This window comes from Chrysochloris asiatica, unplaced genomic scaffold (assembly GCF_000296735.1).
Source record: "Chrysochloris asiatica unplaced genomic scaffold, ChrAsi1.0 scaffold00428, whole genome shotgun sequence".
Lineage (NCBI taxonomy): Eukaryota > Metazoa > Chordata > Mammalia > Afrosoricida > Chrysochloridae > Chrysochloris > Chrysochloris asiatica.
In genome coordinates, this window is record NW_006408946.1 from 55567 (window position 1) to 70772 (window position 15206).

Sequence of the window (15206 nt, forward strand, 5' to 3'; positions counted from 1 at the left end):
CTTGCTCATTCATTCACTTAATCAACAAATAATGTTTGCGTGATGGCTCCAGGTGAATAAACCAGATGTCTCTACTGTTCTGTTCTGATCATCTAACTGACAGGAGATATAAAAACACAAAAAGCAAGTAAATAAACACATGAAATCATTGTAAAATGTAGCAAGTACTTGGAGGAAATCAACAATAGACCAAAAAAGAAAATAACAGGGTGGAAGTACCTATTGTTGGGTGTATGGTTGGAGCTCCATCTTAAAAGGGGATGAGCACACACGGCCACATACTTTGGGGAAAGAAGAGTACTTTAGGCAGAAGGGTCACTATCAGCAAATATTTCAAGGAAAGTAAAGTTTAGAAATGTTCAAGAAACTTCAAGTTCACATGAGAATATGAGGGTGGAGGACTGTGACTGAAAAAGAGATTGATAACCTCAAAATCAAAGAGGTGACAGGCCTGGGACAGACAAAACTTGGCAGACCCTATCGAGAAGTTTAAAAATTGTGTCTAGGGAAACAGCAAGACTTTAAAGGATTCAAACAACAGCAGCATAATTGTATTTTGAGTGCCTACTATGTGCCAGACATTGTGGAAAAAGAGGAAGTAAACATTAATCTGAAGCCAAACTATCTTGATCCAAATCCTGACTCAGTCACTTGTTAGCCACAAGATCTTGAGTTACCTATGCCCAGTCCTAGAATTGTGTGAAACCTCAATTAGTAAAGTGACTAGAAAAGGTTTAGGTACATACAAAGTGTTGTTGTTGTTGTTAAGTGCAGTCGAGTCAGTTTTGACTCATAGAGACGATTTCCGAGGAGCAGCTGGTGAGTCTGAACCACAGACCTTGCAGTTCAAACTGACCTTGCAGTCCAGTGCATTAACCCACAGCACCATACGCCATATTATGTTTTAATTAAACTCTTTACATACATTAGGGGTTTCCATCACATTTAAAATAGTATTCTAATTCTTCCCATGGCTTACATGACTCTACTGATATTTCTTTATCAGCCTTATTTCCAGTGTGGAGCTGTAAGATAAGCACTGGACTGCTAACCATAGGTCAGCAGTTCACACCCACCAGCCACTCCTTGGAAATCCTATACAAGGTCGCTATGAGTCTGAAACAGCATTTAACAACATCAATAACCTCATTTCCTAGGACACTTAGTTTTGTCATTCAGTTCCAGCTACACTGGCCTCCCTAATACATCAAGTCAATCCCAATCTCAGGATTTTCTTTGTTATTCCCACTAACTGGAACATTCTTCCTTGCAGAGTGATGTGCCTTGCTCCTACTGCTTCATTCATGTCTACTATAATGTTCTCTTCATTATACTGGACCTTGCTTCATATTTCCTCACATCGCTTCTCAGGACCTGACACTGCCTTTTATGGTTCTAGGTTTAACTATCTGCTGTCTGTATACTCCATGGAGACAGAGACTATTATTTTCTTGCTGTGTCTTCTCTGCTCCAGAGAGTTGGGGAGAGGGAAGAAACACTTGCAGATAGTTAAATGAATAAACAAAAAGACATGGTCTCATTCAATAATCAAACCAACTTAATAAGCAAATCACCATTTTATGAGTGACAAGAGTTGAGATCTAGCAGTGGAAAATAATTTTCCCACATTTGGGTATGTCTATCCTATGGCCTTAACCATGACAATGTGCCAGTCTGTGCATCACCCCCACACTGACTTCATCCCCAGCTCCCCCTGGACAACTGAGTAAAGCTATACCTAAATTTGTAGTGCCATGGCACCGTACGATAAATACTGGACTACAAACCGCACAGTCTGAGGTTTGAACCCACCAGCTACTCTGAGGGAGAACGATGAGGTTTTCTGCTCCTGAAGAAATTTATTAGCATTGGAAACCCTATACAGGGTTGCTATGAGCTTAACAGGAATCCTGGTATAGAGTCATCAGATAAGCACTTGACCTCAAGGTCAGTTTGAACTGCAAGGTCGGAGGTTCAAACTACCAACCTACTCCTCAGAAACCCTAGATAGGGACGCTAAGAATTGGAGCCGACTAGACAACAACAATAAAAACAACACACCTAAGTTTGGAGTCCTGGTGTAGTGCAGCAGGATAATGCACTGAACCACAAGGTCAGTTTGAACCAAAAGGAAAGTGGTTCAAACACACCAGCTGCTCATGGAAATCCTATACAGGGTCACTAAACTCGACGGCACTTAACAACAATAGCAATACCTAAATCCATCATCCATATGTCAGTTTGTCGTTCTGTAACGGCTTACGTGTTGCTATGATGCTGGAAGTTATACCACTAGTATGAACCACAAGGTCAGTTTGTACCACAAGATCAATGGTTCATACTGACCAGCTGCTCCTTGGAAACCCTATACAGGGTCGCTAGGCATTAGAACCAACTTGATGGCACTTCACAACAACAGCAACATTTCTAATACCAGCAGTCATCCATTATGGAAGGCCTCAGCAGAAGTTCAAGAGTAAGAAACATTAGGAAGAAAGGCCTGGTGATCTACTTATGGAAACTAGCAAATGAAAACCCTATAGATCACACAACAGAATATTGACTGAAAAAGTCCTGGAAGGTGATGTCAAATATATGGTGGTGGCAGTAATGACCTTTTTAACATACCAACGATTGTGACAATGTGGGACTAAGCAATGTTTTGTTCTGTGGCACATGGGATTGTCATGAGTCAGAGCAGACTCAGTGGCAACTAACAACAATAGCATGCCTTTTCCCATACCCATGACAATGTTATTAGTGCTTGTCAGTTCCTGGAAGGAAAGAAAAAGTGGCCTTTCAGTAGTGACTTTTGTGTGACGTCTGTGAGATGGGATAACTCTGCTGCATTGCTGCCTTAATCAGATATGTGTGCCACTCCTTTCTCACATCAGTGTCTGCCTGAGCCACCAGTTTTTCCAAACTCTGCTTTCATCCCTCCTCTTGATATTTTCTGGATGACCTCACAAATGTAGGCAACATTGGAATGAGGGCATTGTACCAAATCTCCTTGGGTACCTTTATCTACATTCCTCAAAAAGAAGTCTACCTCATTCTAATAGAAACCTCTTGGTGGTACTTGACCTCCTGTGGTTTCATCTTTCCTCAACTTATCTTTGCAATTCCCTTAAACTTGGTTTTCCTTCAGTACCTGGAGTAATGATATACTTTGAAAGAACACCATTAGCCATGTTTTCTCTGCTCCACAAGTTAATCAATAAGTGAAGCTTGCCCAGTAGAGGATCAACTAATACATTCCCCTTCTACTCCAACTTTGCCTTTACTTGGTTATGTGTGCAAAAAGTTCCAGGATCCTGGAGGGGCAAGAAATACCAGAATGCAGTAAAGCAAGAGTAGATCAATTGATTTGCAGAAAGTAGTTAAATTCCAGCTTCCTTTGGAGGGCAGACCTCTACTCTCCTAGTAGCTCTTACAAAAGGAAATGCATACAGAAAGAAAAAACATCCCATGGTTTCCTCTCCTCCCATTTCCATGGCACAGCACCTGAGCATCCTGTGAGGCTATGAGGGAAGTAGATACCTCCTTCCCAGCAGAAGGGCCTTTTCAGGCTCCATCTTTCACCTCCCTCTCCAAACCTGCATTCTCTCTGCTTCCCAGGCTTTTCATTGCATTCATTTCAAAACCTGGCTTTTCCCTCCCTGCCTGCCCCTTCACATTCATTGCTGAAGTAGGCAGATATTTTGAGGTATTAATTTAAGTAGTTTTCCTCCTGTGCTTTCTCTTTTTTTTTTAATTCCTTCAGGAAAAAGCAGGTAGCAGGCTCTTTGATTCATTGCCTCAGGGCAGGTATATGGCATTGTGCAAAACAGAGGAAGCCTGCTGGATATCCTTAATCCTTAATCTCCTGTTTCTTTAACCCTAACCCCACTGAGAAGGAGAGTCTGATGGGAAAAGGAGAATGGCTTGAAGAAGTAGAAAGTGCAGGGGATTTACCTGAGCTGGGGAAACAGGAGTGATTTGTACCCAGCACAGTTCAGCTTGGGTCACAAAGACCTCAGAAAGACATGGTTGGCTGAGTACCCAAAGGAACAGTACCCAAAGGAACAGTACAGAAGCCTTCTGGCTTCTTCAAAGCTGCCCATGTCCTCTTTAGTGAGGAAGCAGAGAGTCACCAGATGTCAGGAGAACTGAGGGTTTATATAATGAGGATGCAGCAGTGAACACAGCAGATGTAAAGTTCAAATATCTTCTATTTTTTGGGCATCATGGAAACATTTCTCCCCGTGACCAAGCTTTGATGCAATTCCAAGAGAGGAAAAGAGCCTCAATGACAGAGCTGGAATGTACCACCAATCAAATAGGGCTCAGCACTCAGGAGTCCTAAATCAAGTTAGTCTTTAGAAAACAAGTGATATTTCTTCTCCAATGGAGTTTGTTGTAATGAAATTCATACATAGGTTTAAATCATCTGTCTGTCTTTTCAAATCTACTTATCCCCAAATTGTACCTTTTAAATCTGAGGCTCACCGCATATCCTGGCACTGCCCAATCCCAGACAAAGATGTTCCCTTTGTTTATCTCTAGGACAAGGTTGGGAGAAAGCATGGAGTGTGTCTTCAGACAGACATCTTAATTCACTAAACCTTACTGGGTTTAATAGTTAATCTCCCATCTTTCTTCATGCCATACACACATCTTAAATAAAACATTTCTAGAACTTTTTTCTTCCTTTACTTAATGATGTTTCCCAAGAGAAAAAACTCAGAATCATCCCAAAGTCTTCTCCCTCCCTTATGTAGAATCACCTTCCTAACGATTCTGTACCAGAAATATACTTCAGTTCATGTCTATCCTAGGATTAGTCAGGAAATCATTAATCTTTGCTAACGTTACCTTAATAATACACTATGGTAGGCATTTAGTGAAATTTTTCTAAAGAACATACTAAAATGAGGTAAAGAACTTCATAAGATAATACCTCATTATCTGAATTTAGAAGAGATAAATACTAATACATATGTTAAGGATTTTTTTCCATAGGAAGAGACCTAATTTTTTTTTTTTTATCATTGCTGTTGAGAATATACACAGCAAAGCATGCACTGACCTAACAGTTTCTACATGTACAATTTAGTAGCATTGATTACATTTTTTGACGTGTGTAACCATTTTCACCCTCCCTTCCCGAGTTGTTCTCCACTATTAACATAAACTCACTGCCTTCTAAGGTTTCTACCTAATCTTTCAAATGGATGTTCTCAATTTAACCCCATCTAGATAGTTCCTAAAAGAGCATAATGTACAAGGCAGATCTTTTTTTTTACTAATTAAGCTAAATTATTGCTCCATTTTAAGATGACTTCAAGGTATATCCTGGTGTGGTGCTGTAGGCTAATGCGTCAGACTGCAAAATTGTTTGAACTGCAAGGTCGGTGGTTCAAGCTCACCAGCTGCTCCTTGGAAATCTTATACAGGGTCACTGTGGGTCAGAATCAACTCGATGGCACTTAATAACAACAAAAAGGGTATATTTTTGGTCTAAGGCTTAAAGATTATTTTAGGACAATAGTTTCAGGGGTTCATCCACCCTTCGTGGATTCAGAAAGCCTAGCATCCATGAGAGTTTGCAATTCTTTTCTACATTTCTCTCCTTTTGATAAGGATTCTTCAATGACATCTATGATCAAAATGTTCAGTAATGGTAACCAGGCACCACCTAGTTCTTCTGCTCTCATGTTAAAGAAGCCAGTTGCACATGGAAATAATTAGCCATACATCCCACATCCTCCTCCTATACCGATCCTCCTTCTTCTGTTGCTTTAGGTAAATAGAGACCAATTGTACGTTAGATGATTGCCAGTAGGCTTTCAAGACCCAAGATGCTACACAATGAATTAGGAGGTAGAAACAGACATGTTATTTAACCATTTAATTGGGATATTCCATGAAACCAGAACCCTAAAACACCAAAGTAAGGAAACAAATCCCATGAGGTATTTTATTGTAGAAAGAGCACATTTGATACACATCTTCGTTTTACTATTTTCTGACACACATATGTTTCCTTTATTGTTCTGAGGTTTGAACTTTTTTAAATTATTATTATTTTGTTTGGTTTTGCTTTTTTCCAAAAAGTAGTATTTCCCATGGTCAGGGAATTTGTCACAATATCCAGCCTGTCAACCAACCATTCTGCCTCTGTTCAGCTAAGGAAGCAGGCAAAGTAAATGGTTGCTATCTAATAAAGTCAGAGCTCTTTCTAATTAATGCTACACCAATCACAGGTTTACAAAAACACTCTCTGAAAAAAGGAAAGGTTGATTACAGAGGTGAGATGGTTATTCCTTCTTGGTCGAATTGCATTTGACTTGACAACTTGCCAGAAATAAACATATTCCTTCTCAGCCAATGTTTTTAGTGAATGCAAATTCCCTAGGTTATGTTTCAGAAAGGTTAGGAAGGCAGGTTTTGGTGATTAATTGGCAAGAATTGAATATAATAAGTTGTGAGAACTTATAATATGACATTGTCATTGAGCACACATGGGTTGTAGGGTGTGTTGACAAACTTCAAAATCAGAATCTTCCAACAAGGAAAGGAAGGCCAAGCTTTTCATTTCAGAAGATAGTAAGGAGGGAAACAGATGCTTCATTGAGAGCTCCATGCTTTCTCTCGTCCAGAGTTTGAATGGAACAAATGACATTTTCAGAAAGTCAAGAAGAAGGTCGTCATTGTTTTGCACAAATAATTCTTTAACCTTTAACTCAATTGCCATCTATTAATGCTATTGCTAGAAGATGACAAAGCCAATTTTCTTGAATTTAATGTAGATTCCTACAATAGATAAATTTATAATAAACTTTCATTTAAAAAAACTTTTTCATAGCTACAATTGTTTGATCTTGTCAGGAAATCCTTTAATTTGGTTTGTGTTCAAACCCTCAGCTTCCTCATACAACAGCTGCCTTATCTAACATTTTTCATGAACTCCGAGCTATAAAATGTCCATAGGTTGCACTCAGGGTGTGCTGCTGTTGAACTAGTTTTTTCCCTCCATAGAACCTCTATACTACACATACTATAGCCATGCCAGCCAGTACATTATGACCTGTTCCACGCCAGCACTTCCATTCCCATACCCGCAATTAACCCCCAGGCTTTGCATCGATGTTTGAGAATAGTCAACTGTGATTTTAGTTCACCCTGTGCTATCTGAAGCAGAACTCATTATCTTAAAGTTTTATCATCAAAAACTTGCAGATATATGTCAGTTCTGTTTGTTTACCTAGACTAAGTGTTTTAGGCAATGGGGCATCTGCTCAATAAGTGCCTTCATGTAGAGAGGTTCTTCTGTAGCTCATCCACTCCATTCCCTTAATAAAAGTATGCCCTTCTGAGATGAAAGAATCCAGTTTTGAGAATAAAAAGATAGGATTGGCGGGTATACTAAGGACCTGAGATTTTAATATTACTTGTTGTTGCAGTTGTTAGTTGCCATCGAATCGGTACTGACTCATAGCGACCCTATGCACAACAGAACAAAACACTGCCTGGTCCTGGGCCAACCTCACAATTGCCACACTTGCTCACATTGATGCTGCCACTTTGCCAATCCATCTCACTGGGGGTCTTCCTCTTTTTCTCTGACCCTCCACCTTACCAAACAGGATATCATTCTCAAGTGACTGGTCCCTTTTGACAGTATGTCCAAAGTATGAGAAACAAAGTTTGGCCATCATGGCCTCCAAGGAGCACTCTGGCTGCACTTCTTCCAACACAGATCTGTTGGTTCTTTTGGCAGTCCATGGTACTTTCAATATTCTTCTCCAATATCATAATTCAAATGCACTAAGTCTTCTACAATATTATTTATTCACTGTCCAACTTTCACATGCATGTGAAGTTATCAAAAATATCCTGGCTTGGGTCAGGCACATCTAGTCTTCAAGCTGACGTTTTCTTTGCTCTTCAACACTTTAAAAAGGTCTTGTGCAGCAGATTTGCCTAATGCAATACGTCATTTGATTACTCGACTTCTGCTTCCATGAGTGTCAATTGTTGATTCAAGAAGAATGAAGTCCTTGACAACTTCACTCTTTTCTCCATTGATAAGAATATTGTTTATTGTTTCAGTGGTGAGGATTTTTGTTTTCTTTACATTGAGAAGCAATCTAGACCAAAGGCTGTGCTCTTTGATCTTCATCAGTAAGTATTTGAAGTCCTCTTCATTTTCAGCAAACAAGGTCATATCAAATGTATATCACAGGTTTTTAATGAATCTTCCTCTAATCCTGATGCCACGATTTTCTTCATATTAACCCAGCTTCTCGAATTATTTACTCAGCATACAGGTTGAATAACTATGATGAAAGAATACAACCTTGTCGCATACCTGTCTTAATTTTAAACCATTCAGTGTTACCATGTTCTGTTTGAACAACTGCCTCTTGGTCCATGTACAGCTTCCTCATGAGCACAATTAAGTGTTCCAGAATACTCAAACTTCACAATGTTGTCATGGCTTGTCATAATCCACACCATCAAAAGCCTCTGAGTAGTCAATAAAGCACAGGTCTTCCATCAGACATCAGCAATGATATCCCTCATTCTACGTCCTCCTCAGTATCCAGCTTGAACCTGTGGAATTTCCCTGTCTATGCATGGTTGCAGTCATTTCTGTATTACCTTGAGTAAAACATTGCTCACTTGGGATATCAAAGATATCATCCAATGATTTCCCCATTCCATTGGGTCACCACTCTTAGGAATGGGCACAAATACAGATGTTCTCCAATCAGTTGGCCAGACAGCTTTCTTCCTAATTTCTTGACATAGATGAGTGAGTGCCTCCAGTGCCACCTCACTTTCTTGAAAGATTTCCATTTTTATTCCATCAATTCCTGATGCCTTGTTCTTTGCCAATGCCTTCAATGCATCTTGGTCTTCTTCCTTCAGTATCATTGGCTCTTGATCATATGCTACCTCTTGAAATGATTGAACATCAACCATTTCCTTTTGGTACAATGAATGTGTATTCCTTCCATCTTCTTTTGATGCTTTCTACATTATTCAATAATTTGCCCAGAGAATCCTTCAATAATGAAAGTTGAGGATTGAATTTTTTTCTTCAGTTCCCTCAGCTTGAGAAATGCTGAGCGTGTTTTTCCCTTTTGGTTTTCTAACTCCAGGTTTTTGCACATTTTGTTAAATATTTGTCTTTGCCTTCTCGAGCTGACCTTTGGAATGAATTTTCTGTTCAGCAATTTAATCTCCTCATTTCTTCCATTTGCTTTAGCATCTCTACATTGGAAAGCAAGTTTCAGTCTCTTCTGACATCCATTTTAATCTTTTCCTTCTTTCTTGTCTTATTAATGACTTTTTGCCTTCTTCATGTATGATGTTCTTGATGTCATCCCACAACTCTTCTGGTCTTGGGTCTTTAGATTTTAATGTATCAAATCTGTTCTTCAGAAGATCTCTAACTTCAGGTGGGATATATTCAAGGTCATATTTTGGCTCTCGTGGACTTGTTTTCATTTTCTTCAGCTTCAGTTTGAATTTGCATTGAGCAATTGATGATCTGTTCCACCATCTGCCCCTGGCCTTGTTTTGACTGATGATATGGAACTTTTTCATTGTCTCTTTCCACAAATATAGTCCATTTGATTTCTGTGTATTCCATCTGGTGAGGTCCATGTATATAATCGTCTCTTATACTGCTTGAAAAAATGTATTTGAAATGAACAAATCATTGGTTTTGTAGAATTCTATCATGCGATCTCCAACATCATTTCTATCACAAAGGCCATATTTCCCAACTACTGACACTTCCTTTTTGTTTACAACTTCTGCATTCCAATTGCCAGTAATGATCAATACATCTTGATTGCATGTTTGATCATTCAGATTGAAAAAGTTGATAGAATTCTTCCACTTCATCCTCACTGGCTTCAGTGGTCTGTTCATATATTTGAATAATAGTGGTATTAATAGTGGAATAAAAGTGATTTTCCCTGTAGGCCCATATATAATATCCTTTCACAGACAGCATTATACCTCATGATAGATCTCAATATGTTCTTTTTGATGATGAATGCAATGCTATTTCTCTTCAATTTGTCATTTCCAGCATAGTAAACCATGTGATTGTCCAATACCAATCCATTTCAGCTCACTAATGCCTAGAATATCAATGTTTATGCATTCCATTTTATTTTTCACAATTTCCAATTTCATAATTTCATACTTTATACATTACATGTTCCAATTGTTAATGGATGTTTACAGCTCTTTCTCTTCAATTTGATTTGTGCCCCATCAGCAAATGAAGGTCCTGAGGGCTTTACTCCCACGGGTTTTACTCCATTCGCATCATCATGGTCAACTCTACTTTGAGGGGGTAACTCTTCCCCAGTCGCATTGTGAGTGCCTTCCAACCTGATGGGTTTATTTTCTGGCACTATATCTGACAGTGTTTCTCTGTTATTCATAAGGTTTTTAGTGACTAATTATTCAGAAGCAGTTCATTGCTCTTTTTTCTTAGTCAGTCTTCATCCAGAAACTCATCTGAAACCTGTCCACCTTGGGTGACCTTGCTGGTATTTAAAATACCCATGGCATAGCTTCCAGAATCACAGAAACTTACAAGCCACCACAGTATGACAAACTAACAGATGAGTGGTGATTAATATTACTTAAGAGGGAGAAATTCCTTCATTTTCCTCTTTCATAATTCCCTCTTCCATGCTTTATTAATTTATAAACTCTTCAGCATCAAATATTTAAATACTATATAAGAATGTGTTAGGTTCCTAAGATTAGGAGAATAATGACCATGGTTGGAATTTTGGTAGAGTTTAAGAAAAATTCATGTAAATCAAGCCAAACATTTTGATAAAATATCTAAAAATAAATAGATCAATTGTTTGAGAAAAAATGTTGGATAGGTAGGGAATTATTAGCAGAAGTAAAATTGCAAGATTACATACCATAAGCAGTTTTTGTCTCTGAAGAGTTTATTACCAGTTATTTTATTATCTTATTTATAACCTATTCCAGGTTTTCTACAATGAGAAATTGTAGTAAACAATCAGAAAATATGTTTTTACAGCAAAATTAAATTAAATTGGCCTAAAAAGCTTAACAAACCAAGAGACTGGATAATATTCTAGTTACCATTTGGACTTCTTACATGATAGGTAGCTCAAGAGAGAGCACATGGAAATAGAGAAGGATGTCATGCTGGGTAAGATGGAGGGTCAGAGAAAAAGAAGAAAACCCCCAATGAGATGGATCAGCCAGGTGGCATCATTGAAGGCATCAAGTGTGGCAGCAGTAGTGAGGTTGGCCCAGGATCGGTCATTGTTTCTTTTTGCTGTGCATGGGGTCTCTATGAGTTAGTTCCAACTCGATGGCACCTGACAACAACAACAATTAAAGCCTAGCCTCCAAAATGTATGAACATCACTTCCATGGTATTTTATTAAGCAAAGTAGTTATAAACTGGAGCCATGATGTGGTACTGCACAATAAGCACAGGACTGTTAGCCACAAGGTTGGTGGTTCAAGCCCACCAGCCATTCCTCATAAACACTACTATACATACATAAAATCATAGGTGGAATCCTGAACCCCATCCAGAATCTTCTGTGGTGGGAAATTTTCACTTGAAAGGACAAGCAGACCGGCCTGGAGCAGCTAGAAGAACAGAAGATACTTCTTGAAACAAAGACCTACAGGAAAAATACAAAACAATATAGGCAGACCAACTGATTACTACAAGAACAAGCAAGTTGCTCTCCTAGAAGACATCAAGGCAAGTGGTTGGGTCCCCTCAGGGCAAACCCATCTTCCAAGACTAAGACTCAAAGGAAATATACACTCTGATTGATGACCACGTTCATCACTGATAAGGGAAAGTGAGGGAAAAACAGCAATGAAGCTGAGAGCTAAGCCCTACAACATTCAATAGACTCCTGTGAACCTGGGTGGAGACTTGGTTGGCCAGCAGTGTGGCAAGACCTGGGGACTGTTTGGCCAGAGTTAGTGACATAGCCATAAAGGACTAGAGTGGAGAGTGAAGCATCCAGCTGATAAGAAGAGAGGACATATGCATAAGAACACCCACAATTGGAGATAATACCCACTTGACCTGGCTTCAACCACTGGATGATCAGAACTTAGCTAGAAGAAGAAAGAAGAGGGGAAAAAGAGTAATCTGATACAATTTGATGAACTTAACCTACACCTATGGATGCAGTAGCTCAAAAGAGGGAACAAATCTTTATAGTGAGGATCATTCCCACCCCCTCCATACACAGAGTAGACAGTGATGTACAACTTGGACATTGGCTACCAAAAATGGGGAGGGGAGGGGGCTACAAAGGCAAGAATTGACTGGCTTACAAGCTTTCAAGAGGGAGCCTAGATCCAGAGGGCACGGAGGAAGGTAGACTCTCCATTGAGTAGTAGCCAATCTGTCTGGGTGGGGCTGATGAAAGGAGATGCAGATACAATAGTGAATAATTGTTATCAGGAATGTTTGTGAGGGTTGGAAATGTAAAGATAGATATTTTGTACCAAAATGAGAGGATTGATTAACTTTGCAGTCTAGGAGCGGAGGTCCCTGGAACCATCAAGGAAGAAGAGCAGAGAACAGGACCCTACCAAGAGAAGCATTGACACCAGAGATGGAGGCAGAGACGATGACGTGGAGAGATGGAACAGCTGGGGACTTTAGACCCAGAGAGGGAGAGGGGCTGTGTGCTGACGACTGGGGGGCAGGCTTGCAGGATTTTATAGCCTTTGATTGGTTGATGATGCATGGAGGGGATTGTAACCATGGCAATGAAACAATATACGATAGGATGGATGTAAAGCTAATGGTCTCCCATGTAAATGACCACATAATTCACAATAAAACATTAAAAAAAAAAAAAAAACCCTATACAGAGTCTCTATAAGTTGGAATGAAATTGGCAGCCCTTAACAACAAGGCAGGCAGTTCAAACCCACCAGCTGCTCCTCAGAAACCCTTTACAGGGTGGCTATATTTGGAACTGACTCAAGGGCACTTAACAACAACAACAACAAAGTTATAATCTAGCCTGATTCAATTAAGAGGATGAGTCTCTGGCTTTGATAGAAAAGCAGGGGAGTAATATGTACAAATAGGTAGTGAAGGAATTGATGGCAGCAATCTGTAGACAACGGAAGAAGGCAAAGGGCATAAAGAGAGTTGGATTTTCCAGGTTTCTTTGCAAAGGAATTCTGAGATGAAAAACTCACACCTCAGAGTTGTCTCAACCTAAGAGAAGGAAGCTAGGATTTCATGCTATTATACCCAAGAGTTATTAGTTAGTGAACTTGTTTATGTTACTGTTATCTGCTGTAGATAATTCTATAATGGCTACAACAGTATAATGACAGGGAACTGCCTGAAACTCAAGCCAGATTCACAAGAGGACATAGAATGAGGAACATCATTACTGACATCAGGTGGCTCTTGGTTGAAAGCAGAGAAAAAAGAAAGATGTTTATCTATACTTTACTGACTGTGCAAAGGCTTTCAACTATGTGGATCATGACAAGCTTTGGATAACACTGTGAAAAATAGATTTTACATAACACTTGATTGCGCTGATGAGGAATTTGTACATAGACCAAGAGATAGTCATTTGAATAGAACAAGGGGATGCTGAATGGTTTAAATTCAGGAAAGATGTGTGCCAGTATTGTATATTTTCCATTCAATCTCTGTATTGTGTAAATAATACCATTCAATCTCTGTATTGTGTAAATAATCTTAGAAGCTAGATTATATGAAGAAGAAGAAGACATCAAGATTGGAGGAAGACACATTATCAACTTGCAATATACAGATGATGCAACCTCGCTTGCTGAAAGTGAAGATTTAAAATACTTACTGATGAAGATCAAAAACCACAACATTGGGTTGCACCTCAGTGTAAAGAGAAAAAAAAAAAAAATTCCTTACCACAGCATGATAAATGAAGAAAAGACTGATATTGTCAAAGACTTTTTGCTTGGGATCCACTATCAACAGTCATGGAAAGAGCAGTCAAAAAAATCAAACAACCTATTGCATGAGGCACATCAGCTGCACAAGACCTCTTAAAAATCTTCAAGAGATAGAAATGTAGGTTTGAGGACTGAGGTGTGCCTGATCCAAGCCATGTATTTTCAATTGCCTCATATACATGTGAAAGTTGAACAATGAATAGGGTAGAGTGTAAATTTGATGCATTTGAGTTTTGGTGCTGGAGAAGAATATTAAAAGTAATGTGAACTGCCAGAAGATCAATGCAGAAAGAAGTTCAGCTCCTCAGAAGCAAGGATGGTGAGATTTTGTCTCTCATACTTTAGACATGTTATCAGGAGAGACCAGTCCCTATAGAAGGACATCATGCTTGGTAAAGTGCAGGGTCAGCAAAAAAGAAGAAGACCTCCAACAAAATGGATTGACACAGTGACAGCAGCAATTGTGAGGATGGCACAGGACTAGGTAATGTTTTGTTCTATTGTACATAGGGTCATTATGAGTTGAAACCTACTCAATGGCACCTAAAACAATCTCTAAGGAAGAGATACAAAGGAACAGCTATTATTATTGTTAAGTGTTATCGAGTAGGTTCTGACTCAAAGTGACTCTGTGTAAGGTTTCAGAGAAGCAATTTGTGGATTTGAACTGCCAACCTTGTGGCTCAGACCAACCTTGTAGTTCAGTACATTATCATGCAGCGTAGATCATTAGTCATCAATGAAATGCAAATCAAAGCCACAAAGATATATCAAGTCATATCCATTACTATGGTTAGAAATAAAGTGTCCAACAAAAGGACTAACAAACATGTAGAAAAATTAGGAGATTCAAGCAATGTTGATGGGCATGTGAAATGGTGCAATCACTTATGAAAGCAATTTGTTCATTCCTCCCATAATTAAATACAGAGTTGCCATATGACCTAGCCATTCTACTCATGGAAATGAAAAAGCATATTCACACAAAAACTTGCACATGAATCCTCATCGTAGAATTATTAATAAGCCCCCAAAGGTGCAAACATCATAAATGTTCATCCAATGACAAGTGGATAAGCAAACTGTAGTTATATCCATTAAATGGACTATTATTCAGCCATAAAAAGAAATGAAATATTGATACATACTGTAACATAGATGAAACTTGAGAAAAGTACGCTAAATGGAAAAAAAAAAAAAAAAAA